Source organism: Cuculus canorus, chromosome W (assembly GCF_017976375.1).
Source record: "Cuculus canorus isolate bCucCan1 chromosome W, bCucCan1.pri, whole genome shotgun sequence".
Classification (NCBI taxonomy): domain Eukaryota; kingdom Metazoa; phylum Chordata; class Aves; order Cuculiformes; family Cuculidae; genus Cuculus; species Cuculus canorus.
Genome location: NC_071440.1, coordinates 12,335,557 through 12,361,983, shown reverse-complemented (window position 1 = coordinate 12,361,983; position 26,427 = coordinate 12,335,557). Strand labels below are relative to the sequence as shown.

Below are 26,427 nucleotides of genomic sequence, written 5' to 3'. Positions count from 1 at the left end.
CGTGTCTGCCGCCAAACCGCGTCAATGTGTTTGTTGCATGCCTCTGTAAATCGCTTTGCACTACACCTCACAGACCTGGATGTGCACCTTCAGTTTTGCCAGCCCCAGCGGAGGTGGTCTCTTGAGCAAGGGGGTGGAATGTGGGAATATAACAGAAGATTGGCGAGGAGGAACTATGGACATGCTCGAGTGACTTGCAGATGGGATGTAGAAAACCACATATCTCATACTAATTGTTGTTTAGCCTTGTGTGCTTGACAAGTAGAACCTCTGTGTTTAGACAACATAGGCCTGTGAAACTCAGATTCCAGCTCTGCCATGAGAAAGATCATAAACGGGGGAAAAGCAGCAGTTCACTCTCATGCTTTCTAGCAAGGACTGAGCTCCGCAGTACCTGTGTTCCCAGTTGCGTTCCCTCTGCCCAGGCACAGTTTTGGAGTTGAGGTAACGATAATAAATTTATTCTTTGCTTTTTATCTGTGGCTTTGTGGTTGTTCCTGTGCTTTGCCTGCATTTGGCTCACACAGACCCCCTACCGCAAACTAGTCTGTGGGGATGAAGACCGGCAGACCTATAAACAATGAAGCTACTGATTCTTGGCCTGTGTTCGGGGAAAAACCCAAAAAGATCGGTTTATATTACAAGCTCTGTCTATCATTGCAAAGGGACATCCCAACAAAATGTAACAGTGGCAGTCATACAGTCTAGTTTGTTTGTTTCACGCCCAATGGTGGTTTGAAAAGAAGTATTTGCAATTAGAATGAGAGAAAGACACACACTCTTAGGCATAGTCACAGCAATAAGGTTCCCTCCCTTTTTGCTCCAACCTGCTTTTTTTTTTGCTCTACGAGCTGGAAGAAGAATGTGAGGAAACACCGAAATGATTTTACACGCTAGCAAATGGGGTGGGAGTGATCTCTGTGAGACCAGGGCAATGGATACACTGCAGAGCACAGCTGAGACAATCAGAAAAGCTGGTAATGCCTCTGTGAAAATATATTTGAGAAAGAGCAAAACGCCACATGGCAGTGTGAGGAGTGAGAAAAAAAGAGGCGTGAGAAAAAGAGGCATGAGAAACCACCCTGCAGACACTAAGGTCAGAGAAGAAGGTGGGGGAGGAGGTGCTCCAGGTGCCAGAGCAGAGTTTCCCTTGCATCCTGTGGAGAAGACCATGGGAGAGCAAGTATTTCCCTGTAGCCTGTAGAGAGGACCATGCCAGATCAGATCTCCATACTACAGTCATGGAGGATCCCATGCTGCAGAAGCTGGATATTCTGTGAAGGAACTCTGGCCTGTGGAGACCCCACACTGGAGCAGCCTCTCCTGACAGGACTGCAGCCCATGGAGAGCACATGCTGGAGTGGATTCTCCTGACAGGAACTGCAGCTTGTAGAGAGTCCATGCTGGAACAGAGCTTTTCCTTAAGAACTGTAGCCCATGGATAGGATCCATGCTGGAGCAGGGGAAAAGCGTGAGGAGAAAGGTGCAGCTAAGACAAACTGCTATGTATGGGCCACAATCCCCCAATTCCATGTGCATTCCATGCGCCATTTGGGGTGGCAGGAGAAGGAAGTAGAGGAGTTGGGAATGAAGGAGTGAAGCTGAGCCTGGGAAGAAGGGGTGGGTGGGGGGAAGGTGTTGTTTTAGCTTTTATCTTTGATTCTCATCATCCATCTCTATTTTAATTGTTAATAAATTAAATTAATTTCCCCAAGTCAAGTCTCTTTTGCCCGTGATGGTAATTGATAAGTGATCTCCCTGTCTTTATCTCGACCCACAAGCTTTTTCATCTTCTTTTCTCCCCCTAGCCTATTGGGGGGTGGGGGGTGAGATAACGGCTGAGCGGGCATCTGGCAGCCAGCCAAGGTCACCCCACCACAGTGGGGCAAAATGAGGCCATTCCCCTGTTGAAAGCTCTGTTTTGGCAGTCTTCCAAGCTATTGGTAGCAGTGTCTTTGTGCTTCTAGCAGTCCCTAAGTGCAAGAACAAGCACAACAGCTCTGGCAGCATACCAGCACCTGAGAGGATGGGTCTGGGAGCTCAGTGCCAGTGCAATAGTGCGTTGTTGGCACTCTCTACCCAGGCTTGGCAGCAGCGTGTAACACCCTGGGTGAGTGTCCACAGCTGAGCTACTGACCCATGCTACTTGCCCCAGGAGCGCTGGGACCAATCTCCCCTGGGTGTGGACGCTGGGGAGGATGGGGGACGGGGGACAGATACACACGACAGGATACACCCAACACTGACCTACAGCTGTGTCAGCCTGTGTGTATAGCCCAGCCTGCAGCTGCCTCCCCTTACAGAGCTGTACCCTAAGCTGCTTGTTAGCATCACTGTTTTGTCCATAGCAATCATAGTGTCTGGTACCAAACTGTGTTTTCTAGGGAAGTGCCGTGAGCTACATACTACTCTCTCTGCAGTCACCACCGTGACCAGAAATGACATGACAAGCAGTACAAGAAGGCCCACTTGAGCACTGCACTGAAGTCTAACCCTTTCAGCAGCACTTCCCACATCAAGAAAATTGTCCTGGAAAAAAAGTGTAAGTGAAATCTAATCTTTCATCTGTGAGATCAAAAGGTTAGTGCTGTGCCGCTGCTGTGGGTTAACTCCGGTAGGCAACTAAGTACCACACAACTGCTCGCTCACTCCCCCCCCACAATGTGATGGGGGAGAGAATCAGAAGGGTAAAAGTGAAAAGAGTGGGTTGAGATAAAGACAGTTTAATAGGGAAAACAAAAGCTGTGCACACAAGCAAAGCAAAATAGGGAATTCATTTACTACTTCCCATCAGCAGGCAGATGTTTAGCCACTTCCAGGAAAGCAGGGCTCCATCATGCATAATGGTGACTTGGGAAGACAAACGCCATCACTCTGAACGTCCCCCCTTCCTTCTTTTTCCCCCAGCTTTATATTGCTGAGTATGATGTCATATGTCATGGAATATCCCTTCGGTCGGTTGGGATCAGCTGTCCCGGCTGTGTCCCCTCTCAAGTTCTTGTGCATCCCCAGCCTACTTGCTGGTAGGGTGGTGTGAGAAGCAGAAAAGTCCTTGACTTGTAAGCACTGCTCAGCAGTAACTAAAACATTCCTGCGTTATCAACACTGTTTTCAGCACAAATCCAAAACATAGCCCCATGCTAGCTACTATGAAGAAATTTAACTCTATTTCAGCCAAAACCAGTACAATCACTTACATCTATTCTTCAACCTGTGTTGTTTTAGCTGTCATAACTGATTATCAGTTACTGTTTAGAAAATATTCAAAACAAAATTTGACTTTCTCATTATGACTGTGGTAATTATGCATAGTAATATTAGCCAGTTCCTATTGTTTTCAATCACTTCTAAACTTTGTAATTCAAATAATCCTGTACGAAGAGTTAGTTCTTTTCATTGAATCCTAAATCTGTTTCTGAGAAGAAACGCGTGGGGCCCTACACTTAGATTAATAGCTCCTGTAGTTCTCAAGGACCGTTTTCGATGTACCTTCTCTCCAGAACAACCACGGATACACTGATATCTTTCCTTTGTAAAGAAAGAGTAAACTTTCTTTTAAACACAGACATGTTTTCTAGAAAACAGTTGTAATCCTGGACTGGTAGAAGAAGAAAGCCTCTGAGGGAAGCAGTGAGTAATACATGGAATGAATACAAGGATACAAGGAATGAATAGCAAATGTTAAGAGGTTGGTTACTGACATTTTAATGTTTAGACTTTTATTGTACAGTTTTGTGGGACATCAAAAATCTGATTTCATAAGAAAAATTAGAAATCAGATTATACTATAAATTTTAAGATAAAGTGGTTATGTAACAGTACTAAGGTTCTCCAAAGAAAACAATTAGTTTCCACCCAGCTTCCAACAGTCTTCTAAGATAGGTTTCCTATGGAATTATTAATTCTGAGTATTTCAATGCTAAATACCTAACCTAAGTAGGGCCAGGAACATGTAAACAAAAGAAAAGGTAGAAGATGAGCTCCGTAGCCTATCAAAACTTTTCTGTTGTGGCTACATTTGTACAGTAATACTGTCCAGGGAGATTCCTGACACTGAGACTAATTGGCATGGAACAGCTACATCTTTGCTAGTGAACTCTTTGCCAGTGCCCAAGAGAGTAGTTATTGCAAACTGCTGTTGGGAATGGTCCCTGAAATATTCTGACTCCCAAGCTATGACCAGGAATTGTTTGGGAGAATTTTAGTGGGCAGAAATCAAAAGCATGCTAGGGACCATTCTGACATTTTGCATTAAAGACAATGGTGCTTCAGTGCCTGGGAACTTCCTGTTCCAGTAAATTAAACAGTAGCATGCTGTAGCATGAAGGAACTAACAGTTTAGTTGCACAAAACTTTGGATTGGGGTTTTCTTTAGCTCTCTGAAGAAATTTTTGCTGGTGTACTATTTTACTCCTATATCAAATGAACCTGCTTGAGTTTCTTAAAGCTTTGTGAATTGATGATTTTTAAATATCTGTGATACTGATAATTTTTAAAGCGATTTCTTTGTACTTTCAGTGGCGTGGAAGCTAAGCAGTGCAATTCTGCCATCAAAAAATGTGTCAAGAGTCCAACTGATCAAGAACAGCAAAACAAATTAGAAGCCTTTGTTCCCAAAAATGGTTGCTTGAACTTCATTGAGGTAAATGACTTATTTCTAATAGTACTATTAAATTCACAGTCCCAGCGCAACTGTGCTCAGAAGTAGCTATCTCATTGGCACTACGCTTTGAGGGATCTTAATCATAGGAAAACTACTATGCTTTTCTGCTTAGTAATGTGGACTATGAAAGAGTTGAGTTCAAATTTTCAGACTTGAGGCTACTTCAGAAAACTCAAAGTGTAGTTACACTACATTGTATGGATGCATATAAATTTAACAAAGCAAGTCTTTGTCTTTAGCCTTAAACTACTTATTTGAGGTGGTATTTGAATGAAATCTGACAGTTGTTTTAAGATCCTGATAACTGCCTCATTCTAGAAAAATGATGAAGTTCCAGTTGCTGATTTTGGTCTGAAGGGTCATGTTGTTGGTGACGTTCCTGGAGTTTACTTCAAGGTTGTCAAAGTATATAAAATTCCTTTTGTGCCAGCTAGATTACTAATAAACTTTTTAATGTGATAAATATTTTGTATTGGGCCTGGCTGGGATGGAGTTAACTTTCCCCATAGCAGCCCTCATAGTGCTGTGCTTTGTATTTCTATCTAGAACAGTGTTGATAACACACCAATGTGTTGGCTACTGCTGAGCATGGAGGCTGCCTCTCCAACATCCCACTCCCAAAGCCAAATAGGCTGGGGGTGGGCAAGAGAGGTTGGGAGGGGACATAGCTAGGACAGCTGACCCAAAGTAACCAAAGGGATATCCCATACCACATGATGTTGTGCTCAGCAATAAAAGCTAAGAGAAGGGGGAAGGGGGGCATTCGTTGTTACATTTGTCTTCCAAAGCAACCACTATGTGTATTGAGGCTCTACTTCCCAGGAAGTAGACGGACATCACCTGCTGATGGGAAGCAGAGAATAAATTTTTTTTTGTTGTTTTTCTTTGCTTCTGTGCATGGCCTTTGCTTTTCTATATTAAATTGCCTTTATCTCAACCCAAGAGATTTTAGTCTTACTCCCCCCCGTCCCCCCGAGAAGGGAAGCAATAGAGTGGCTTGGTGAGCACCTGGCAGTCAGCCAAAGTCACCCCACCAGATCTTTGTTTGGTTTTTCTGTGTTATAATTAACGGTTTGCATATACAAATAAATACTCCGTTACATATAACTGCTGTCAAAGATTCTCCTGCCTCTTCTAGACATGTGGATTCCATTCCTCCCTAACAGGTTACAGGTATCAAACCCCTCATGACGGCACCAGCCACGTAGCCAGGAGTTGATATGCATTATAGTTCTATTTTTGGCTGCCCCCTTCCCTCCAACTGGTAAAATGGAGGGAAAGATAATTTAGGCACCAATACTTTTCACTCGTACCCCCCAGGGATTTATAGTCTTCCTTGATTCTGCCCAGGTTCTGGCTTGTGGTGTCATTCACACCCACATGAAAGAGTTACAGTGGATAGTAGTCTGTGTTCTTGACAAGTTGTGGCACCCTCTTGGCAAAATTTTTAACGGGCAGTTTTCAACAGGCAATTTTCTTTAGCACAAATACAAAAAGGGGGAATTGTGGGGTCCACAGCGGGCTGAGGACTCCTGATTAATGCACCCGGAAGGAGATCATGGGACGGGAAGTGGGCAGACAATATAGGACCATGCATGAAAGTAGTACTATCCATTCACAGATTGTTTATGTATAAGCTAATCCAATCATGCGGAGACGCGTATGTTAATCAAGGGTATAAGAGGCGCGCGTAAAATCAAGCCAGCCGGCCAGCCCTGTAACTTCAATAAAGAAACTTGCTTCCACATCACCGTGTCATGTCTCAACAGCGACACTCCTGGATCATCGAGTCCAACCATTCCTAACTGCCACTAAACCATGTCCCTGAGCACCTCATCTACCCATCTTTTAAATACTTCCAGGGATGGTGACTCAACTACCTCCCTGGGAGCTTGTTCTAGTGCCCAACGACGCTTTCTGTGAAAAATTTTTCCTGATATCCAGTCCGAACCTCCCTTGGCACAGCTTGAGGCCATTCCCACTTGTCCTGTCACTTGTCACTTGGGAGAAGAGGCCAGCACCCTCTTCTCTACAACCTCCTTTCAGGTAACTGTAGAGAGCAATATGGTCTCCCCTCAGACTCCTCTTCTCAAGGCTAAACAACCCCAGTTCCCTCAGACGCTCCTCATAAGACTTGTTCTCCAGCCCCTTCACCAGCTTTGTTGCTATTCTCTGGACATGCTTCAGAGCCTCAACATCCTTCTTGTGGTGAGGGGCCCAGAAGTGAACACAGTATTCAAGGTGCGGTCTCACCAGTGCTGAGGACAGGGGCAGAATAACCTCCCTGGACCTGCTGGCCATGCCATTTCTGATACAAGCCAAGATGCCATTGGCCTTCATGGACACCTGGACACACTGCTGGCTCATGTTCAGTCGGCTGTCAACCAACACCCCCAGGTCCTTCTCCTCCATGCAGCTTTCTAGCCAGACTTCTCCTAGTCTGTAGCACTGCATAGGGTTGTTGTGCCTCAACTCCATTTACCACAACTCTTTGGGTCTGGCCATCCAACTAGTTTTCCACCCAGGAGAGGGTGCATCTGTCCAGGCCAGAGGCAGCCAGTTTCCTAAGCAGAATGCTCTGAGAAACTGTGTCAAAGGCTTTACTGAAGTCCAAGAGGACTACGTCCACAGCCTTTCCCTCATACTGTAAGTGGGTCACCTTGTCATAGAAGGTGATCAGGTTATTTTGGCCGGACCTGCCTTTCATGAACCCATGTTGACTGGGCTTGATCACCTGGTTATGCATGTGCTTTATGATAGCACTCAAGATCACCTGTTCCATGATCTTCCCTGGCACTTAGGTCAGCCTGACAGGCCTGTAGTTTCCTGGATCCTCCCTCTGACCTTCTTGTAAATGGGCGTAACATCAGCCAGCCTCCAGTCAAGTGGAACTTCCCCAGTCAGCCAGGACTGGAAGATGATAGAAAGGGGTTTGGCAAGCATGTCTGCCAGCTTCCTCAATACCCTCAGATGGATCCCATATGGTCCCATAGACTTGTGAATGTCTAATTGGCCAAGCAAGTCTCTAACTACCTCCTCTTAGATCGTGGCAGCTGTGTTCTGCTTCTTGCTCATGGGGATGTATACACAGGGAACAACTTTCCTTACTGTTAAAAACTGAAGCAAAGAAGTCATTAAGTACCTCAGCCTTGTCACAGTGTCCTTTGTCACAGTGGTTCCCTTTGCATCCAATAAAGACTGGATTTTCTCCCTGCTCCTCCTTTTACTATTGATGTATTTGTTGAATTGGCTAGTCTGAGTTCTAGTTGGGCTTTAGCCCTCCTGAATTTTTCCTCTGCATGATCTCACTTCATCCCTGTAGTCCTCCCGAGATGCCTCCCCCTTCTTCCAAAGCTCATAGACATTCCTCTTCTTTTTGATGTCCACCCAGATCTCTCTGCTCAACCAAGCTACTTTTTTTCCCTGCCAGCTCATTTTCTGGCACATGGGAACAGACTGCTCTCGTGCTTCCTTCTTGAAGAGCATCCAGGCCTTTTGGGCTCCCTTGCCCTTAAGGACTGTCTGCCATGGGACTTTATCAACCAGCCTTCTGAACAGTCCAAAGTCTGCTCTCTGGAAGTTCAAGGTGGCCGTTCTGCTAACCCCCCTCCTCACCTCACCTAGAACTGAGAATTCTACCATCTCATGATCGCTTTGTCCCAGGCGTCCTCCAACCGTCACATCTCCCACAAGGCCTTCTCTATTCACAAACAGCAGGTCCAGAAGGGCACCTTCCCTTGTCAGTTCACTCACCAGTTGTGTGAGGAAGTTGTCTTCCACACACTCCAGGAACCTCCTATACTGATTCCTCTCTGCTGCATTGTACTTGCAGCAGACATCTGGTAGGTTGAAGTCTCCCACAAAGACAAGAGCTAGCGATCTTGAGACTTCTCTCAGTTGTTTGTAAAAAAAAGCTCATCAACCTCTTCTTCCTGGCTAAGTGATCTATAACAGACTCCCATCACAATATCTGCCTTCTTGTGGGCTCCTCTGATTTTTACCCACAGACACTCAATCCTATCATTGCCATGATCAAGCACTCTCTAACATACAGGGCAACCCTACCACCTCTCCTACCTTTCCTATCCCACCTGAAGAGTCTAAATCCCACCATATCAGCACTCCAGTTATGTGAGTCATCCCACCACGTTTCCGTGATGGCAACTACGTCATAGCCTCTCTGCCCTACAACAGCTTCCAATTCCTCCTGTTTATTGTCTATGCTGCATGCATTGGTGTAGATGCACTTCATTTGGGCTGTTAATCTCTCAGCACTCATAAAGGGAATAGTCTTCATTCCCAAATAACTGGTCCTTAAATTATCTAACCTATCAGTGCCGTTTACATCTTTTCTGTCACTTGTACTCGCCCCCACTCACTCTGATGTGACATACTGGAGGTCCTCACCAGAACACACCACCTCTTAGGTACTGGAGTTTCCAGGCTCTGTCAAGTCTGGCTTCATCCCCCTCCCCCTTCACATCTAGTTTAAAGCTCTGTTAATGAACCCTGCTAGATTTTTCGACAGAATTCCTACACCTCTAGGGGACAAGTGTGCCCCATCCCTGGAAAGGAAGTCTGGAGATGTGTAGGCGAGACTATGATCAAAGAACCCAAAGTTTTGCTCCTCACACCAGGTTTGGAGCCAGGTATTAATTGTCTGATTTTTCTTTGTTTATGTTGTCAAAAGGAGATTCAGATTTAACCTCTCCCAGGCAATTAGACAAAGATTCTTTGTTTGCATTGGATAAGGTCGCTAAAAAGCTTAGTCAGAAACAAACATTTCACAAATGTTTAAACACTCCAATTGAATTATATATTATTTCAGCCAAATTCCAACCGTTTGGAGTTTTAGCCCAAGGGGTAGAAGGTGTGTCTGACAAATTTAGACCTTTAGAATGGATATTTTTACCACATCAGTTTTCTGAAACAATAACAACTCAGCATGAAATGTTACCTATGTTAATTCAAAGGGCCTCAATCATTTATTGGAATTGGATGGGACAGATCCCTTTATCATCTATGTTCCAATGACTCAACAATAAGTAGACTGGCTTTTGCAACATTCTTTATGAAACAAATTGCATTAGCAGACTTGAAAGGACAAATTGGCATTCATTATCCTCTGGGTCCCCTTTTAAGTCTGTTTGAGTGTATGAGCCTAATTTCTACCACAAAATCCAGTCATACCCCTCTTAAGGAGGCGTTGACACTTTTTACAAATGGATCAGGGAAAACTGGGAAATCAGTGATTGTTTGGACGACCACACAAAGCATGTGGAAATCGGAAATTTGTAAAGTATCAGGATCATCTCAAATTGTGGAATTGGCTGCAGTTGTTAGATGTTTTAAGCTGTTTTCACAACCCATAAACATTGTTACCAATTCTGCCTATGTTGTTGGCATTGTTTCACACTTGGATAATGCCTATTTAAAATATGTAGACAATGGACAGTTATATGCTTTTTTAAAGGAATTGAAATACCTGTTAGACAATCGACATAAACCTTATTTTATAATGCATGTACGTTCTCACACAAATTTACTAGGATATTTGGTTGAAGGCAATCGCCAAGCTGTTGCTCTGACAGCCCCTGTAATCATATATGGGACAAAGCATGTATGGGTTTGATCTTGACAAGACAAGACTGTGTCCCTGAATCAGTATGGGCGTAAAAGATTCCGCTGCCACACGTATGCCAACGCAAGTGGCCGATGCCTTGGCATGCCTGCCATATCAGCAGCAAGCACAGAGCAAGTAGCCATTGTCCTGAAGCATGCTAGCAAGTTTAAGACCTTGGAATCGCTAACAGGGCCCGTGAGATACTAGAAAGGAATGCGTAAGTCGAAGGAACAGAGAAGGGAAACATGAAGATAAGGACCACATTTGCAGCACTAGTCATTGCTCTCTATCTTTGTAGTCATTGAAAGCTTAGCACTGAAATTTTACTGGGGTAGCTGTTAACAAGTAAGATAAGGGTATATAAGCTTTTACTTGAACACAGTAAATGGATTTTGTTTGTACAATGAACGGAGTCCGTGCCCTTAAACACCAAAATCATAGAATCATAGAATAGTTAGGGTTGGAAGGGACCTTAAAGTTCATTTAGTTCTAACCCCCCATGACATGGGCAGGGTCATCCCACTAAAGCAGGCTGCTCAAGGCCCCATCCAACCCCTCCAGTGCAACGGGCGAGGGAAGCAAGCAGTCGACTCAATGTGAGTGATAAAGCAAGCTTTGACTTTATTGATTACAGTTGCGGTTTATATACCTTTTACTACATTTTGCTTAGTCATTCCCTAAACTTGATTGGTTTGGTTATACATTTTTCAAACAATCATTGGCTACTACTACATTCATTTAATCTTATTCTCTCCTACTTGTGGATACAGCTGGGGGCCCACGATACTCTCCTGCTTCCTTGAAGTTGTTTGTTTGGCATATCTTCTAGGTCCGCCTGACCTTTACTCACTTCCTTATCAGTATGTTTTAACATATCTCTGGTACATCTTCATTGCAGCTGATAAGTTTCCACTGAGATACTCATGCTAAACTAAAGCCTCATGATAACCGTGTCTCACACAATTTCTCCATAGATCCATGTCCTTGTTCACTTAGCCATTCATGCATCCATTCTCCAACACTCCAGGAATGGGACAGCCACAACTTCCCTTAAATGAGCCCCTCTCCAGTTTATATACATTCCCCCTCGTCCTATCCCCACAAGCCTTTATGAATAGCCACTCTCCAGCTTTCCTGTAGGCCCCCTTCAGGTACTGGAAGGTCGCCATAAGGTCTCCTCGGAGCCTGAACAACCCCAACTCTCTCAGCCCGTCCTCATATGGGAGGTGCTCCAGCCCTCTGATCATTTTTGTAGCCCTCCTCTGAACCTGTTCCAACAGCTCCATATCCTTCTTATGTTGAGGATTCCAGAACTGGACACAGTATTCCAGGTGAGGTCTCACGAGAGAGGAATAGAGGGGCAGAATCACTTCCCTCGACATGCTGGCCACGCTTCTTTTGATGTAGCCCAGGATACGGTTGGCCTTCTGGGCTGCAAGCGCAAATTGCCGGCTCATTATGAGCTTCTCATTGACCAGCACCCACAAGTCATTCTCCACAGGGCTGCTCTCAATCATACCATCCTCCATCATGTACTGAAAATGGGGATTGCCCCGACCCAGGTACAGGACCTTGCACTTGGCCTTGTTGAACCTCATGATGTTCTCACAGGCTCATTTCTCCAGTCTGTCTAGGTCCCACTGGATGACATCCCGTCCTTCCCATGTGGCAACTATACCACTCAGCTTGGCGTCATCTGCAAACTTGCTGAGGGTGCACTCAATCTTGCTGTTAATATAATGGATAAAGATATTAAACAGCACTGGTCCCAGTACAGACCCCTGAGAGACACCACTCGTCACGGATCTCCATCTGGATGTTGAGCCATTGACCACTACTCTCTGAATATGAATATCCAATCAGTTTCTTATCCACCAAATGGTCCACCCATCATATCCATATCTCGCCAATTTAGAGAGAAGGATGTGGGGGGGACCATGTCAAAGGCTTTACAGAAGTCTAGATAGATCACATCTGTCGGTTTACCCATGTCCACTGCTGCAGTTACCCCATCATAGAAATCCGCTAAGTTGTTCATACAGGATTTGCCCCTGGTGAAGCCACGCGGGCTGCCATTAATCACCTCCCTGTCTTCCGTGTGCTTTAGCATAGCTTCCAGGAGGATCTGTTCCATGATCTTCCCAGGCACAGAGGCGAGGCTGACAGGTCGGTAGTTCTCAGGGTGATCTTTTCTACCCTTTTTAAAAATGGGCACAACTTTACCCTTCTTCCAATCTCCAGGGACTTGTCCTGACTGCCATGACTTTTCAAATATCATGGAGAGTGGCTTGGCAACCACATCTGCCAATTCCCTCAGGAATCTGGGATGCATCTCATCAGGTCCCATGGACTTATATATATTCAGGTTCCTCGCGTGGTCACAAGCTGATCCTCCTCTACTGTGGGAGGGGTTTTACTCCCCTGGTCACCATCTTGCTGTCCTATGACCCAGGAGGAGTGAGGAGAGTGGTTGTTAGTGAAGACTGAGGCAAAAAAGTTAAGTACTTTAGCCTTCTCCTCATCTGTTGATACATGATCCCCATTTCCAGCCACCAGTGGGGAAACGTTCTCTTTGACCTTCCTCTTTTGATTGATGTACCTGTAAAAGCCCTTCTTGTTCGTCTTTACTTCCCTTGCCGAGTTCAGCTCCAGGTGCGCCTTGGCCTTCCTGATCTCATCCCTCCACAACCAGGCAGCATCTCTATACACGTCCCAGGTTACCTGTCCTTGCTTGCACTGTCTGTGCAGATCCTTCTTCTTTTTTCATTTAACCGGCAGGTCTCGACTCAGCCACGCTGGCCTCTTCCCTTTCCTGCTTGATTTTCTACATACAGGGACTGAGTGCTCTTGCACTTTATGGAAAGCTTCCTTAAATTTTCCAGCTCTGTTCCACTCCCTTGTCTCGGAGGACCATGTCCCAGGGGGTCCTATCGAGTAACTCCTTGAAGAGCTGGAAGTCTGCTTTCCTGAAATTTAGTGTCCTGACTATACTCTTCACCTGTCCCATATCCCTCTGGACCTTGAATTCCACCAATGCATGATCACTGCAGCCCAGGCTGCCTCCGATCCTAATGTCACTGATGAGTTTGCTTGTATTGGTGACCATAAGGTCCAGTATTGCATCTCCTCAGGTGGGAGTCTCTATCAGCTGGACTAAGAAATTATCCTCAGTGCACTTTAGGAGTCTCCTGGATTGCCTACAGCTCGCTGTGCTACTTCTCCAGCATATGTCTGGGTGGTTGAAGTCCCTGAGTAGGATGAGAGCTTGCGAGCATGAAGCCTCCTGTAGCTGGAGGAAGAAGACTTCATCAGTTGGCTCTCCTTGATTGGGTGGCCTGTAGTATACACCAACTACAAGGTTCCTGCTGATTCCTCTGTCTTTAATTCTGACTCACAAGCTTTCAACCTGTTTGTGGCTGTTCTCCAATGACAGCTCTTCACATTCTACCCCTTTCCTGACATAGAGGGCAACGCCTCCACCCATCCTACCTGGTCTGTCCCTCCTGAACAGCCTGTAGCCGTTGATAGCCACACTCCAGTCATGGGATTCATCCCACCACGTTTCTGTGATGGCAACTAGATCATAGCTTTCTAGTAGCACAGTAGCTTCCAGCTACCTGTTTGTTGCCCAAGCTTCGTGTGTTAGTGTAAAAGCACTTTAGCTGTGCTGTCAGTTGCATCACCTTCCTAGTGGATCCTTTATTACCTATAAGGTGTTTTAGAGAACTATCCTCCCTAACACCTGACCCCTGACACCTGTCCTTCCACCTCCTGTTAAGGGCTAACTTGATGTTATCCCCCTTTATATCTAGTTTCATTCCAAATACATTACAACAAGCACATATATCGCATGCTTTCTATCACCAAGGTACTACAGCCCTTAGGAACGTGTTTCAGTTAAGACATGAGCAAGCTCGACAAATTGTACAGATGTGCCCTGATTGCCAACTAGTCCCAAACATTACTTTTGATGGTGTAAATCCTTGTGGATTAAGTCCACTTGAGATATGGTAAACTGATGCAACACACATCCGTGAGTTTGGACGTCTAAAATATGTACATGTCGATTGACACCTTTTCTACCTGCAGTGTTGCTTCTGCACACGTGGGAGAACGGGCAAAAGATGTAAAAATCTATTTATTATATGCAATTGCTATTTTGGGAGTGCCAAAACCAGTAAAAATGGACAATAGCCTGGGATATGTCTCTAATATAACCAAATCCTTTTTTTCAACAAGGGGGAATCTCACATCTCATGGGCATCCCTCACTCACCGACAGGGCAAGCCATAGTTGAACGAGCTCATGGTATGTTAAAAAATATGTTGTTAAAACAAAAAAAGAGGGAGCCTGGAATACTCCCCTCAAGAGAGACTATTAAAAACTATATATGTTTTAAATTTTGTGTTGTGCAACCGCCATTCCATGGATCCTCGCACAATCTAAAGAAAACATCTGGGTAACTCTAGCCAATGCCACAAATCAAGACTCATTGTGTTTGTCAGTAGCAACACCAGCCAATCCATTTAGCACCTATTTAGTAGGTTTGCTGATAGATTATGTAACAAAAATATGTTCAGACCACGCATTTACATCTGTTTGCACCAATAGTATCACATGTGCAGACAATTGGGATGGCTGGGTAGCCCATTTCCCTCCAAAAGGAATAGAACCACAAGAAGTTTCTTTATTAGGTGCAATAAAACTAGATTTTTGTAAATATTTTAGTCATATAGGCAAAAATGTAACACTTATACAACATGTTCATTCTTCACTTAGTGTGTACAGAAATAATTCTATTATGGTGTAATTACAAGTCTGCAAATATATCCAAATCCAACAACATGCCCCTGCAATTACCAAGAGGATTGATTTTATTTGTGGAGATAGAGCATGGGCAGGTATTCCTTCTCATATTTCAGGAGACCCATGTACAATTTATGTTGTTAATTCCAAATATTTCTATGAATTCGATATGGAGTTACCTTTTGGAACACAGCAGAAATAGTTTCTGCTTCAATATTATCACCCAGTGTTGCGGCAGCAAAACCACTAGGAATGTTAAACAAACTAGGGTGTTGGTTACCAAAACAAACAAATGCCACATCAGCAGCTTTATCTAGTCTTTGGAGAGATGTAGATTCCATGAAACATGCCACCATGCAAAATCGAGCAGTTATAGATTATTTACTCTTAGGACACAGTCACGGCTGTGAAGAATTTGATGGCATGTGTTGTATGAATCTATCAGACCATTCAGAATCTATACATAAAAGTATTAACACCCTAAAAGATTTAACAGAAAAATTGCAAAAAAGAGAATGAATGGAATCCATTTGCAGGACTTACTGCTGGATTTGGACTTTGGATTAAAAAATTAGTTACAATAGGTTTTATGATTTTACTTGGGTTTTTTTGTAGCATATTGATTTGTGTGCCTTGCTTAATCAAAGTAGTGCAAAGCTTGATTGATAGCACATTAAGACAAATATTAGTAATTCACGAAAACAAAAAAGGGGGAGATGTCAAAAGAGATGGTGAGCAAGATATGGTCGTGACAGTATTGTTAAGCCTCTGGAGCAGGAGTACAGAACATTTAATATCCAGTGGGCCATGGGCCTGAGAAGAATAAACATCGCTGGCAGAAACAAGAAGGCATGAAAACAATAACGGTGGTCACAAGGAGGTTGGAATGAGAAAAACATACCATGGAAATTTTTATGAGGGACTTGTGGGAGCAGTGTTGACATTTTTAGTAAGGTATAAATATGAGCCTGTAACAATAAACTAGGTTTTAGCTTATAATGAAAGCCATGTTAATATGCCATGAATGAGGCATTGGAGACAGTCCTGGAGGCAGAGTCGATAGCTCTGCTGGGAGCACAAAAGGCACTGGTTGATCTGAAAAGGGCAAAGGAGATTTTGGGAGGTAGCTTAGAAGATGCTAATGCACATGAGGAGAGGCTGAGATTACCGTTGCTCCGCGGTGGTTGGGCCAGTAGGGAAACTGGGTTTTTAAGTTTTACAGATGAGGCCGTTTATCTGGCAGGGGAAGCTGCCACCTATCTTTGGGGTGATGGGGTGTTGAAACTCGATTCACTGCCTCATCCTACTCCCAATCTCTGACCCCCGATTAAAAGAGAGGTTACTTGAGGGAGAGGGAGAGGGAGAGGGAGAGGGAGAGGGAGAGGGAGAGGGAGAGGGAGAGGAATCTGAACGTCTGTTGTTACAGAGGAAGTCCCATACACTGTTAGGGAACTGGCCGAGCTGCAAGACAAGTACTGCAGGCAGGCTGGGGAGACCAAGACAGAGTTCATGTGGTACGTTAGCCTAACGAGTGGTGATAGGATTAGACTTTCTGAGCTAGAAGCTGAGGGACTCTGTGGACCGGGAACTATTTTGACGTTGGAAGCATGGCTCAGCAGCAGGGTGCTATAGATGAAACAAAAGTGATTGGTTCGCTACTGCTGGGTGGTAGGGTGTTGTGAAACTGTTTTTCCCAGTTTGGAGTGTCAGGATCCTGATGTGGGTCATTGTTTTTTGAGCAAGGAGTGGTGAAATCAGATCCCACTCTGGATTCTGATCCCGAACTCCAACCCCTGATTATTATTAACGAGAGATGGCAGAACCTGATCCTGCTTGATGCAGATCCTAATTTCAAACTCCAGCCCCTGATTATTATTGATGAAGGGGAGAAGTCTGAAACCTCTACTGTAACAAAAAACAAATGCACGTATCCTACCAGAGCTGGCTAAATTGCAGGAGCTCGCCCAGTTGCAGGTACATGTGACTCATGGAATAATGACACCAAATGCAGAGTTAGGTGCAGGCATGTGGCTGTGCACAGGGTGCAAGGGAGATCTTTCCTCCAAGCTTGTAGACCATGTGTTAAAGCCAACATTTATTGTGCTATATTATACATATGCATTAGGTTAACATACATAGTCATGACTTTTCCAAGAAGTGGGTAGGGTTAGTAAGATTAGTCCCTGGAACTCATTATCATAGTAAGATTAATTCCAGGAACTCATTATTATAGGTCTCCTCCTCTTAGTGCTTGCGCATTTTCTCATGGTAGTGGTCGATAGGGTCTTTGGGGATGAAGACAGGCAGTCTTCCTCACATTGAACTTCTCACCTTTCCTCCTTGTGCATGCTCTTAGAGAGCCTAGGCCACCTTTGGGCCTTATCTGGCCCAGCTGGTAGTTCTTCCTCTGACTGTTGTACCAGTCCTTGTTATCTGGCTTCAACCAGATACAGTCATCGCCCCGTTAAAAAATCCTTTATGTCAGAATTCTATATTTTGGTTAATATTCAAACTTTTAACAAATGATTTCTTCTTTCACATGAGGGAGCACCATACTTTGTGATTCAAACAATATTTTGCTGGGGTGGAGGAAATGGATTTTCAGAGCAGGATGGTGTGATTGCAATCCCTACTCCTGGGATCAGCCACCTCACTGGGAGCATATAAAAGGCAGCTTGCTTGCAGTTGATGTGTGCCCTGATGCTAATGTTAGCAAACCCAGGCAAAAATATTCCCCTGATAAGAGATGTGTCTGATTCCTTGAGGCTTCGCAAAGTTTCACCGAGTCAGTTAGGAAAGGGGTTCCCCGATATTTAATGGATGGCCTGCCCCTATCTGACCTGCACTGGCTGGCAAAAAAAGCAGCAACCCCCGGACAAAAGCCACCGTCCTTCTTGAGAGAAGGAAATGTCTGGAGCCGCTTTAACAAAGGGTGCGGCAGCTGCTACTTCAGCTCCTGTCGGTAAGATTACCTGGCCCCCAGGCTGAAAAAACTCCTCGCTGAAAGCAGACAGTGGTCTTATTTTATAAGGCTCACAGAAAGCAAACAAGGGGATTTATTGGCTACTTTCTCTCTCGGCAAACCTAGATACTGCCCGGGACAGCCTGTCCTGGTGAACCTCCCAATTTCTTGAGAGGTACATACTCTGAAAAACCCACTTAATCTGTATGCGTGGGTGGCCACCGATGCCCATGGAAAGGAGTATAAAATAAATACATGGTGGATTGTTCTGTCCTTTTAAAACTGGTCCTGTTTTGGACTGAGTTTTCCTTTTCTTTCTCTTTATCAGGAAAAAAACTTGAGGAACCACCTGGACCTAGGACATGTCCTGACACGCCCTGCTATGACCTCCGCTGCTAAAGGTGGGCTGAGATTTTTTTGCCACAACTGTTGATTCTGTGTTTGTGTTTAATATGATTAATGTGGTTACTTTCACTATACCTGTATTACAGATTTTGGTTTTCCCTAAGTTGAATATTTCCTTTCATAAGGAAGTTGTATATTTCTCTGTTAATGCTATTATTGCTCCTCAGACAGAGAGATCTAGAACCACTGATCTCGACTGGGAGCAAGAAAGTGGTGGTGAAGGATACTCTTTTGAAGATATCATCACCACACGGTTTTGTGAATTCTGTCCTTGGGATCCAAAGTTCTATCCTTTGGAGAGACCAGATTAGTACGAGGCTTCGTATGTGCTCCAAATTTCATAATACTCTGGTTTTAAGCCCCCCAAATTTACGTGAGCCGGTGGGATTCTAGTTACAAAATTGAACCTTAAAACTTTTGGGAGAATAAGTGGCACCCTTTTGAGTGCTCCAAAACTACTATTGCTTGTGGGTTATGCATTCAAATTGGAGTCATGTGTTTACCATGGCTATTAATCTAAGGGATAGAAAACCAAGGATAGGAACTGCAGTTTCAACCCAATTTGTTAAAATGTTTTTCTGGGGGTTTTTTTGATTGTTGCTTGTACTGCTTCGCTCAGCTATTGTTGTATTAATCCTGATCCTTGTACGATCACCTGTGGTGTCCTGGTTCTTTTCCTTCCCTTCTTTCTTCCTCTATCGGTTATATCCCTTCCTTCTTTCTTCCTCGGCCTTTTTCTCCTCATCCTCTCCCCTTCTTATAAGGGTCATCACTATAGACAGCATGGACTTGAGTTTTGGATTTGAGGTCTGTGACAAATGTTTAAGTCATGGATGGAATGTAAAGCCCGACTTTGCTTATTTCTTTGCCTTAAACATTTTGTCTGAAGGCTGGCCATTTGCGCGTTTGTTTTGTGGCGCCGGCAATGACTATCAGAGGTGGTGCAGCAGCAGGCCTCCCCAAAGATGATAAATGAAACCCCTCCACCGCATCAGGCCTGGACGCGAGTTGATAGCTCATGGATCTGGGGCGTGATATCCATCCTTGGCCACATCTTTTTAGATTATCTCCAATATTAGCTTTCCTCTTAATGTTTCAGTAGAGAGGGAGAAAGAATAGATTTTGTGAGTTTGATGTGTCAGGAATATGCTGAACTCCTGGGATTGCTGAGCCCTTGGGGTATTTGATTCCTGTTCAAAAGAGTCTAGGACTTGAGAGTCAGATAAAGAAGGAGGAAGACTGACTGACAAGATACCTACTTGAAGCCATGGAAATTGGCACTTGACACAGCTAGCTAGAGCTATGATTCATCCATGATGTTTCTCTGGTCATAACTACATTTCCATGATGCTTCATTTCACATGTTTATACTTTTACTGCAAATAGAGAAGTATTACTTTTAGTCTGCTATAAGCATGCTGTGTCACTTCTTGGATCCTGGGATCCATTTTGGGGGGGGTTAAATGGAAGGGGAAACAAATCGCCTGTCAGCCACTTGTCTCCCATAGTGTATGGGGCTACCCTACTTACACAAATAATCTTAAAAATTATTCTACCAAAACTTCATGTCTAGTACAGTGTGGTGTGTTGACCTTGCCTAGGTGCTCACCAAGCCACTCTATCTCTCCCTCTCCTCAACAGGACACCTCGAATACTGTGTTCGGTTTTGGGCCCCTCAGTACAAGAAGGACATCGAGTTGCTGGAGCGTGTCCAGAGGAGGGCAACAAGGCTGGTGAAGGGGCTGGAGCACAAGTCTTATAAGAATCAGCTGAGGGAACTGGCATTGTTTAGCCTGGAGCACCTCCCTTCCCCCACACCCCCCCTTCTTCTCTGACCATGGTGTCTTGTAGGGTGGTTTCTCTCACATTTTTTTCTTTCTTCCTCTCACAGCTGATGTGCAGTATTTTGTTTGTTTGGCTATTTTTTCTGTTTTACCCTTTCTTAAATATTATCACAGAGGTACCACCAAATTCACTGATGGGCTCAGCTTTGGCCAGCAGCAGGTCCATCTTGGATTTGGGTGAAACTGTCTCTGTCCAATATGTTCTCTTCTCACAGAAGCCACACGTGCAGCTACTGCCAAAGCCTTGCCCTGTAAACCAAATAGATCCAGCTTTCTCTGCCTCTCTTGCTCCCACAAAGCTCTCCTTAGTCTGGCTTCACACCATGTTTGTTGCATGTGCGCATCACGTGATCATACCTTGGTGGAGTGTGGGTTAATTTACTGAGAAATTGAGATTGTTATGTTGGAACATGATCCATTGCTTCTTGTGACATGCCTGCCCAAGGTCTGTCTTAGGCTTAGTGACTATGAAATGACAGAGTTTTCAATTCTTGATGAAGTAAGGAGGGGGGTCAGCAAAACCACTATTGTAGACTTCAAGAGAGCAGACTTTGGCCTGTTCAGTCACCAGTTGAGAGAGTCCCTTGGGAAACAGTCCTGAAGGAAAAAGGGATCCAGGAAGGCTGGACATTCTTCAAGAAGGAAATCTTAAAGGCACAGGAGCAGGCTGTCTCCATGCGCTGCAAGACCAACCATCAGGAAAGATGACCAGCCTGGCTGAACAGGGAGCTTTTGCTGGGACTCAGGAAGAAAAAGAGAGTATATAATCTTTGGAAGAAAGGGCAGGCAACTCAAGAAGAGTACAGGGATCTTGTTAGGTCATGCAGGGAGAAAATTGGAAAGGCAAAAGCCCTGGAACTCAGTCTGGCCACTGTTTACAAATACATCATCAACAAAAAGAGAACCAAGAGGAATCTCCATCCTTTACTGGATATGGAGGGAAACATTGCTACCAAGAATGAGGAAACGCCTAAGGTGCTTAATGCTTTCTTTGCCTCAGTCTTTAATAGTCAGACCAGTTATCCCCAGGGTATTCAGCCTTGAAGGGTATTCAGGGTAGGAAGACAGGGATGGAGAGCAGAATAAACCCCTCGTAATCCAGGAGGAAGTAGTCAATGACCTGCTATGCCACCTGGACACTCACAAGTCTATGGAGCTGGATGGGATCTACCAGAGAGTACCGAGGGAGCTGGCAGATGAGCTTGCCAAGCCACTCTCCATCATTTATCAGCAATCCTGGTCAACAGGGGTAGTCCCAGATGACTGGAGGCTTCCCAATATGGTGCCCATCTACAAGAAGGGCCAGAAAGAGGATCTAGGGAACCAGACGCCTATCAGCCTGACCTCAGTACCAGGAAAGATTATGGAGAGGTTCATCTTGAATGTGCTCACCAGGCAAGTGCAGGCCAACCAGCAGATCAAGCCCAGCTAGCATGGGTTCATGAAAGGCAGGTCCTGCTTGACCAACCTGATCTCCTTCTATGACCAGGTGACCCACCTAGTGGATGAGGGAAAGGCTGGGGATGTTATCTACCAGGACTTCAGTAAAGCCTTTGACACCGTCTCCCACAGCATTCTCCTAGAGAAGCTGGCAGCTCATGGCTTAGACAGGTGTACTCTTCACTGGGTAAAATACTGGCTGGCTGGCCAAGCCCAGAGAGTGGTGAACTGAGTTATATCCAGTTGGCAGTTGGTCATAAGTGGTATTCCCCAGGACTCAGTGTTGGGGCCAGTCTTATTTAATATCTTCATCGATGATCTGGATGAGGGGATTGAGTGCTCCTTCAGTAAGTCTGCAGATGACACCAAGTTGGGTGTGCGTGTCAATCTGCTTGAGGCAAGGAAGTCTCTGCAGAGGGACCTGGACAGGCTGGATCGATGGGCCAAGGCAAATTGTATGAGATACAACAAGGCCCAGTGCTGAGTTTTGCACTTTGATCACAATAACCCCATGCAATGCTACAGTCTTGTGTGGCTGGAAAGCTGTCTGGCTGAAAAGGACCTAGGGGTGTTGGTCGACAGACAGCTGAACATGAGTCAGCAGCGTGCCCAGGTGTCCAAGAAGACCAACAGCATCCTGGCTTGTATCAAAAATGGTGTGGCCAGCAGGAGTAGGAAAGGGATTGTCCCCCTGTACTCAGCGCTAGTGCGACTGCATCTCAAATACTGTGTTCAGTTTTGGGCCCCTGAAGTGACAGGGCCTGATTGACAGGCCTAGAGCAATGTGGGTGACCCATAGATGATTTGTATTGCACTGCTATGTGCACTGCTCAATCTGTAACTTCTCACATTGCTGTTATCAGTAAATTGTGCTGTGCTATTCTTAATACATAAAAGTGTGAGGAAGTGTTTTATTATCAGTGTGATCGTGCTGTGCTATTCTTGGCACAAGAAAGCGTGAGAAAGAGAGGCAGTAAGCAGCTGGGGCCAGAGACTCCGCGTTTTTGGAGTGATGTAAGTTGTTTGATCAATGGTATAAAGGCTAAGCCCCTCACAGCAATGATGGAGAGACCTCACCCACGGGTGGACGCACCACGTGGGCTTCCCAATTGCCTCTCCAAATCCTCACTGTGAAAAACAAAGCCCACCCCCCCCCCCCCTCGCGGATATGGATGATGATAAGAAAACAATTGATGATGCATCTTTCTTAATCAGTGTACTTATTCTCTTACAATAATGATTAGACACATTGCCTTTACAAGCTGTTGCTGTTAACTTGTTGATCACTACTAATCACTTGCTTTCTTTCTTGCTGTAATAACTTGACTAAAACTTGATTTCACAGAGTATTTGAGAATTTGGGCTTTTATGATGATTTTTACTAAAAGCCCCCCTTTGTGGTAAAACAGCCCCTCAGTACAGGAAAGATATTGAGCTGCTAGAGCGTGTCCAAAGGAGGGCAACGAAGCTGGTGGAGGGTCTGGAACACAAGTCTTATGAGGAGCAACTGAGGGAACTGCTATTGTTTAGCCTGGAGAAGAGGATGTTGAGGGGAGACCTTATTGCTCTCTATAACTACCTGAAAGGAGGTTGTAGCAAGGTGGGTGCTAGTCTCTTCAACCAAGTAACAAGTGACAGGACAAGAGGAAATGACCTCAACTTGCATCAAGGGAGGTTTAGGTTGGCTATTAGAAAAAAAAAATTCTTTACTGAAAGAGTGTTGAAGCACTGGAACAGGCTGCCCAGGGAAGTGGTGGAGTCACCTTCCCTGTAGGTGTTCAAAAATTGTGTAGATGTGGTGCTTCAGGACATGGTCTAGAAGGCATGGTGGTATTGTGTTGATGGTTGTCTTTGATGATCTTAGAGGTCTTTTCCAACCTTAACGATTCTATGATTCTATGAAAGTGATTTGCCCTAAAAGCAGAGATAAGAAAGAGACAGATTAGGTCTGTCCCACCAGTATGGTACAGAACCTTGTCATGAGGTCCAGGGAAAAAGTAGTGGGCCTTAAAATAGGTGTTCGTGATTCTCAGTTTTGTACTTAGTTCATGAAATAAGGTTGTGCTCCATGATACTTCAGCAGTAGGAAGCAGAGCAACTACTAGGAAGACCTCCCAGTGGGCTGGCTGGAATTGTACCCAACCCACCTTTTGGCTTTCCAGGACCTTATTATTATTAGTGGTGGTGGTGGGTTTTTTTTCCTCAGGTAATGGGATAAATATAACTGAGAGATACTAATACCAAGGCCAGTACCAGGTCATCTTCTTGATTACCTTTAGGACATTTTTCCTGTTTGTGAAAGTTATACTCATTTAATTACTTTGAGAGTGTCTGAGAATAAAAAAAAACCCAAAACGTAATTTCAGTGCATTCGACTAAGATTATTTTCTCATTTTCTTTAAAATTAGTTTGGGGTTTGTGACAGTCACTGCTGTTACTAGAGAAAACAGTATTTTTATTATCTATTATTTTTCCCTAAAGCAAACAGTGAGTTTTCTCCCTGAGAAGCAGCTGCTAGTATTGCAGCTTACCAGGGAGGGTGTCAGAGTGATGCCAGAGCAGCAGATACCTTCATGGGGGAGTTCTGACATACTCACATAGGGATTCTTCTTTTCCAGACTCCTTACAGACCCCTAATTCAGGTCCCAGTTCAGGAGTAAGGAGTAGCTGACAAGTCAAATAAAACTGTCTGGTTTGTTTTGCTGGAAGACACAGACATGCCATTTCTTCTATGCAAGAGCTGCTTTTGAAAATTCATTCGCTGATTAGAAAGCTAGCACGGTGCTACAGTTGAAAACAAGGTTCCATGCTCTCTGGTGTCCAGTCTTTAACGTTCCCCATGCTTGAAGGAAAGATATAATACTTCTATGAAGGAGCAAAGCATATGGCATCTTTATACCCATGGAAATAATGAATTCTGATTTTGAAGTTGATGACCAGTTTGTATCTGTGAAATCTAAAGATCTAATGCCAGGTTGTTTTTGTCAGATATAATCTAAGGTACTACTACATATCACAAGTCCTTTTCTACTCATATCTGCTTTTTAGAAGCTGTTTTGCAGGGCCAGTACTTGCAGGCAGAGAAGCAAGGAAAGCCTTATGAAAAGTGCTTTCTGGAAATCAGATTATTTTCACATTTTGCCCTGATGTGGTGAAACAGCTTTTTTGTCAACTGGGTTGACTTTTGCCTGAAACAAAATTAAGAGTAAGGCAATGCTCCCTGCCCCACAAGTAACATCGCAATAAAGATTTCTAATAAACTTCCCTTTTTGCTCTCTTCCACCACCCTCTTGCCTAAGCAGAGGCCACCAGTGGCAAAGTGAAGCTAGACAAAGAGATGCTTTGGTACACAGGCAGAGAGCTGAACTGCCACTGGGGATATCTTCTGCCACGTCAGTGTGGTTTTCACACACATCCTGACATGTTAATTGAAAGATCTTTAATTTGCATGTGGGAATTATCTGATTGACTCTCTTCCATGAACTCTCTTTATAATTATGCAAATGGTCCAGCACAAGGGAGAAACGAGTCATTTTATTAACTTCTAAAGCAGTATGTTTCAAATAAAGTAGACAATGCCAAAACTTGCTGATGATATACCAAGCACTAACAACAGGTCCAAGAAATGTATGTTTAGCCCCTTTAGCAACTGAAGTCCTTTATCCTGAAGACCTATATTTATTTTTATTGCTCAGAGATATGGTTTAGTAGTGGACAGGCATGGTTGAACTCTATGATCGCAAAGTTTTTTCCAACCAAACAATTCTATGATTCTAATTTTAATTTGACTACAGACATTTCAGTCACTGATTTATGATAACTAATTTTGGATTTGCTTTTTGATGTAACACACCTCCACAGTTTAATGCTTTTATTTCTTTATTTTAGGAAGCCTTGTCAGTAAAAAAAATATATATATGTATAAATATGCACGCAGGCCATTAGTTTAACTACATCCAGTCCCTTGCATAACTTGAAGTGAGCACATGTACAGTACTGCCACTGCGCAGGGTTACAGCAGACATAACAAACATGACATTTAACATTACAGTTAAATCTGAAAATAGATATTGAAAGTATACCTTTATTAACAGAACTCTACTGATCAGCAGACATTCTCCAGACAGATCAATATAATTTTATAGATGATAGGTCAGAGTTTCTGAAGATATTCAGTTGCTGCTGTTCTCAGGAATTAAGGAACTATATTAGAATTTAATGGAGTCAAAGAATGGTGTCTAATACAGAAACTCTCTAAGACAGAGATTTTAGCAGGAGACAGGCTAGTTTGACTTTACTTTCAAATCACATCCTTACTTGCATTATAAATTTTATTTCAAGAGTCTGTACAAAAAAGATACTTTATTTTCCTCTGCTGTCAGTCTGGGAAAAAAAGTCTTAATGAAATAATGCTTACTTTCTTAAGTTAAACCAACTTATTTTTCCACAATATTTAAATGGAATACAATATTAAGAGTTGGTTTATTACTCTTAATATTTCTATCATGACTGTAAGGGACACATAAGATGAAATTTTCAAAAGCTATCACCACTTTTTAAACACTTCTCTCCATGGGTTTAAAAATGCCATTAGTATGGGTCAAAGTGAAGCTATCTGAGCCCAGCCTGCCTTTAAAAATCCTATCAAGGGTTACACAGGAATTGAAATTCTTTAGTTTTAATT

The 26,427-nt window shown here is 43.9% G+C and overlaps 1 pseudogene; it reads left to right on the top strand.

Annotated features, from left to right (window-relative positions):
* Positions 1 to 880: 880 nt before the first annotated feature.
* Positions 881 to 18,770, top strand: LOC128850222 (40S ribosomal protein S23-like; annotated as a pseudogene).
* The last annotated feature ends 7,657 nt before the right edge of the window (positions 18,771 to 26,427 follow it).